Source organism: Anser cygnoides, chromosome 17, assembly GCF_040182565.1.
Source record: "Anser cygnoides isolate HZ-2024a breed goose chromosome 17, Taihu_goose_T2T_genome, whole genome shotgun sequence".
Classification (NCBI taxonomy): domain Eukaryota; kingdom Metazoa; phylum Chordata; class Aves; order Anseriformes; family Anatidae; genus Anser; species Anser cygnoides.
The window spans coordinates 2,025,624-2,030,975 of NC_089889.1; the positions used below are offsets into that span (position 1 = coordinate 2,025,624).

The 5,352-nt window shown below is 59.3% G+C and overlaps 1 long non-coding RNA gene across 1 annotated transcript; it reads left to right on the top strand.

The window, feature by feature from the left end:
- The first annotated feature begins 2,268 nt into the window (after positions 1-2,268).
- On the top strand, positions 2,269-4,995 carry LOC125183981 (uncharacterized). Its single transcript, XR_007166923.2, has 3 exons — positions 2,269-2,558; positions 3,537-3,647; positions 4,779-4,995. It is a non-coding gene; the product is annotated as an uncharacterized lncRNA (long non-coding RNA).
- The last annotated feature ends 357 nt before the right edge of the window (positions 4,996-5,352 follow it).

Here is a 5,352-nt window from a genome sequence, read left to right on the forward strand (position 1 = left end):
CTCGCGGGGACATCTTGGACTGCGGTGACAGGCGCCTGGGGACCTGCCAGCCCTCGAGGTACTCCCCAAAACCTCCTCGTGTCCCCCCCCCACCTCCCGGCGGGCAGCGAGGAGCGGATTTGCTGTGCCAGCACCGCATCCTGGCCCAGGCGAGTTGCAGGCATAGGTTGGGGAGGTTGGGGGGGGAATAATTCAATTTTTGGCTTTCTGGGTGCAAACTGCGGCTGGCTGCTGCTGCTCTGCAGCTCCCGCCTCGTTGGCATTCTCCAGCGGTGCCGCGCGCTCGGCGGGCCCGGAGCCGCTGCAGAGAGCTGAATTATTCAGCTGCAGCACGGCCCCTTCGCTGACGGAGCCAGCGAGCGTGGCCGGACGCAGCCGAGGTTTTTTTGGAGTTTCCCAGAGCCGTGCCCTGAGCCCAGCTGTAACAGATCCAGGGCAGCAGCTGCACCTCACCCCGATAAGCATCTGCCTAGCAAATAATAATTAAAAGCTGGGGAAAAAAAAAAAAAAGACAAGAGCGACATTAAAAATGCCCTTTTCCGCGCTGATGCACTCCCCTGGTGCTGACGCGCGCCTTCCCGCTCTAGCTGGTGTCACAAACTCCCTGGTGTTTGGTTTTTAGGTCACTGCGTTCCCAGGCAGGCGAGGACTGACCTCTCCACGGGCTGCGGCACGGCTCCGGGTTTGCACCGCGCCGCTGGTCTCCTCCCTTGTGTCCAGAACTGCCCTGGAGCAGCAAGCGGCCAGCAACCAAACCCACACGGAAAGAGCCCGACCTCCCCCCAGCAGCGAGGACCTGCAGAGAAGGACAGAGCTGGGACATCGCCAGCGGCAGCCCGGAGGTCAAGGTGGCCTTGGTGGCATCTCAGCATGCACCGCATCACCGCCCCAGTGCTGCTAGCGGCTGTGCCAGCCATCCACCGGGATTTATTGGGATGCTGCCACGATGGATGGCACACAAGGCTTGGAAATCAGTCGAGACGAGGGTCTGCCAGCAGTGGGCACGGTCAGCCAGGGCTGCTCCAAACCCACCGGTGACACCAGGGAAACTCCTCACTGCCACCGTGCCACCCCCCAGCCCCTCCAAACAGCAGCAGCCTAAAAAAAAAAGCTCAGTGGGGAGCAGCAAGCGGAGGGCTGGCCGGCTTCTGATTTATGCTGCGATGTTTTCTGAGCAAGCAAAATAAAACCACCGTGAATTGGAGATCTTGGAGGCAAAATTAAGATGAAGTGGACGGAGGGAGCTGCGCTGCCAGTGGCACCAGCAGCGAGGTGCAAGGGCTGTCAGGGCACAGGGGCTGCTCTGCCGGGTGCCTGGGGGCACAGGGGATGCTTTAGGGACCGCTTTGCTTTGGTCATGCTGGGTACACAGGGTGGGCATGTGGGCAGGGTGGCCGCGGTGACCCGCTGACCTTCTCCCTGCAGCCTGACGACTAACAGAGCCCCGTGCCGGCAGCGCTCGAGCCGTGTCCTACTTGCTCCCTTTGCCCCGTGCAGGATGCTGCCAGCCCCACCTAACGAGGGCACAGGACCTCACAGCACTGGCTCACCCTGAGGCTGCAGGACAGGGGCACGGGGGGACATGGGGTGGCCGATGCCGTCCCCCGTGGCGTCCCCCCGAGCACCTCCCCGCGCCGCCGGCAGCGCCGCCAGCCAATTATGCAGATCGCCAGGGCACAAGCGCCTTCCCCGGGTCATTTTTCAAACGATTAAATATAAAAAGGCCCAGGCGCAGCTCGTATTTCAGTGTTAATGTTGCTGCCAAATATTATCACGTCGACACCGGCTGTAAAACGGAAGCAATCAGTAACCCCGGGGACCGTGCAGCGGCCAGCCGGGGCAGCCTGCTCCCCATCCAGCCACCTTCCTCCGGGTCTGGGACCTCCTCGGAGGCTGCTCTTGTCCCTTTTGCTTTGCTTTTCCTTTGGCACAGGGTTCCTGCACTTTTCTTCGCGCGTCTCCTTCCCAGCGGGAGCGACACCCAGCGTGTCTGCGGGTCAGCAAATTCCAAATTCAGGGCAGCCAAACGAAGGGCAGACACCACCGCGTTTTTTTGGGGCCAGGCTGCGCTGCCGTGGCCGGCAGGGGAAGGAATTTCCCAAATCAGTGATCCGGGTGAGCTGGGGGCTCAGGACCGTGCCACCCCCCGCTGCCAGCTCTCCCTGCCCTGAACAAACTCCACCTCTTTGTCCGCCCGTTGCATAAGAAAACTGAGCTCATGTCTCCCTTCGAATGAATTATTCACACTTGGCTCCGTATGCACTAATATTTAAAAGCCGCTGCTGTGGGAAACGTTGTTCCTTTTTTTTCCAGACGTTGTTCCAGACGGTTCGGCTCGGGCCATTCACCGAGGAACAATCTGGCACGCTCGTATTGTTGCTCCCTTTCTCCTAGCAGCACGGGCAGATGGGCAGAGGCGGAGGGGGGGGGCGAGGAAGGGACCAGACCTCCTTGTCCGCAGCGCGCGCCCGAGCGAGCGGCCCCGTGCAAGGAGCACGTCCCGCACACCGCCACCTCCAGCAGCACACGAGCATCACTTGGCTTTGTCTCTTGTCCTGGTGGGTGGTAAGGATGTGCCCTGTGGGGATAACAGATACAGATCCGCAGGTCGGGTGGGAAGAGCCTCCTCAGCCTCCAGGACGGCCCTAAACCAGCGTGGGTCCCAGCCTCGCCACGCAGCACGGGGCAGGAGCAAAGCCCCCAGGCCCTGGAAACGATTCGAGTCCATCTGCTGGCCGAGCCTGGAGCAAAATCCTGGCCTTTGGGAGCGCAGCAAGGCCGAGGCTCGGCCTGTGCCAACGCCTCCTTGAAGGGGTCCCTCTGGTCCCCGTCCCAGCTGCGGGTGACCCCTCCTGGGCCGTGTCCCCGTGCCCAGCGGGCGGCTTTGCTGCAGCACCACAGCACGACGCCCCCCACCCCGACCCCATCTATTGGGGTGGCAGAGCTCCGCGGCAGGGTGCCGGGGTGGTGGACGGCACCTTTTTAAATGAGCACGAGCCCTGGGGGGGGCAGGTGGCAGCACCAATGTCCCCGCTGCCCCCGGCACTGCGTGCTCCGGGCCGGATCCTGCCCCAGGGGTCCCGGCTGCCCCCCAGGGCAGGCGGCATCCGTGTGGCACCTCTGAACCTTCCGGATTTAACAGGGGCACACTCCTTGTTAGCCTGCTGGACAAACCACCCCGAAGCGATTCACGGAGGCTGCGGAGAGCTTTTCTGCAGCAATCAGGGTTTCCATGGCAGGGCTCTTATCAGGTAGATAACAATCGGCTATTCAGCCCTGCCTGGCTGCCCTTTAATTAATCATGCTGACCCTGGTCCCAGGGACAAAGCCAAGCCACAGAGACACCCGTGAATTTCTTAGGCTCTCGGCTCCAGCCCACCCTGCCTATAAACCCCAGAGCTTCACCTCCGTGGCAGTTCCCTTTGACCCGGCAACAATCCCTTCTTTCAGCTTTTCATCAGCCGGAGCTTTTCTTCTTCTCCGGGTTTGGTGTCATCGAGACGAGCCTTTTTTTTTTTTTTTTTTGGCTTTGACAGTTTCTGGAAGGATTTATCACAGCGCTGCCAGCAGTAAGGAGACTCCGGTTATCTCCACATCCCTGACGGAGCCAGAGAACCCGCTCAGCTCCGGTTTCCAACCGGCCCCAGGTGCCACATCCTGCTCCGTGCATCGCCGCGCTCGCTCCAGAGACGTCTGCCCGACCCCAGTTGCTCTCATTCATCTCCCAACATCCCCAAAAAGCATCCGAAAGGCCCCCCCCGTGCACTGCCGGCCCCTTGGGCTGCGCACACACAGCAGCTCTGCGTGTGCCCCCGTAGCGGTGGTGCCCCAACACAGCCCCCACGAGGTCCCGCTGATGCTCAGCTCCCGTCACCCCTCCTTTGAGGCCCACCATCCGTAACAAGCTGCTCTCAGCTAACTTCAACTCCACCAGGAGCACACAAAGGTGCAATTTACCACCTCTGACTCAGCACAGCCGCAAGTTCCTCTTGTGGCCTCAATTTTAGCCTTACAAAGGTTTCCCCGTCAGAATTTTCCCTTACCCGCTCGCTTGCTTCCTGCCAAGCCAGCCCCACCTGCAGCTGGCTGCTGCCCCCCAAACCTGGCTCGAGCTCGGAGGGCCTTTTAATCTGGGCTGGAATCGAACCCAAACCCGAACCCAGGTGGCTGTGGTGCAGGTGGCACCGCGGGGACGACCAGCTCGCCCAAGCCCGTGTCCTGCGAGCAGGCAGAGCTGCTGAGCCCAGGGCTGATGCTGTCCAGGACCCACGCAGCGAGGAAGACCAGACCTGCACGCATGTTTCTAATTAAATGCCACTTTTGCCCAGCAATTTGGTGACGTGGGCATCACCAGCCCACCCCGGGGGAGGACCAGCCCCCCAAATCCCCCCCCCCAGCTGAAACACAGCGGGGCTTAGCACATTTGTTAGCTGTAAGCCGCAGACAGGTACACGTTGTGGGGCCTCTGTACAAGAAAATCAGCATTACGCCCAGTTAATATTCAAACCGTGATTAATCAAAGGACTCCTCTCCCTGCTCCCATTGTGCTTGCTGCTCGCCTGTACATCCTTCACTTTTGTTTAAGTGCAAGCAGAGTCAATTGGAACTGGGGATTTATGGCGGCTGCCAAACGCTCCGCTCTCCGATGGCAATAAGTTATATTCCCATTACGCAGCATGCAATAAAATGGGGATGATATTTATTCTCGGGATTTTTGTTTTCCCAAGAAAGCCCCCAGAACTCACGCAGCTGCTAAATTGTGTCCCCGTATTTTGCAGGTGCTGCCGCTTCCCGCCCGGCACCTTCCCCAGCCTCTCCTGCTCGGGGCCAGCACCACCCCGGGGAACAAGAGCAGAAGAAACCGCCAGCACCAGAAGAAACCGTCAGCACCGAGCCATATGCAAGGACCCGCAGGGCTCAACCCGTCACTGAGCACATGGGTAACGGAGCTAGATTTAAGAGAATAAAATGCTGATGGGCTGTGGAGGTGCAGAGTTCCTCCTTCAGGCTTTCTGCTCTCTCCGAGCCCCTGGCAGATTTCTCCAACCCCAAAGCCACTCATCAATGGCCCCGCGTTGGGCCAGCAGCCCGGGGGAGGTGCTAGCCACAGCTCTGTGCATCCAAGTGAAAGAGCGGCGGTTTATTTTTAGGCTCGGCACCGATGGCATGAAAGCCATTGATCCTAGCTCATAATTACATCGTTAGCTGTGCCCTACGAGATAAAGAGATTTCTAGCTGCGGGATTTTGAAAAGCTGGGCTTGAAAGTGGATAGAAAAGGGATTTATTTATTGTAGCTTCTCTATTTTTAAGTGGAGCGTTACATAGTAAAAGTTTGCTTTTATTTATTTTCT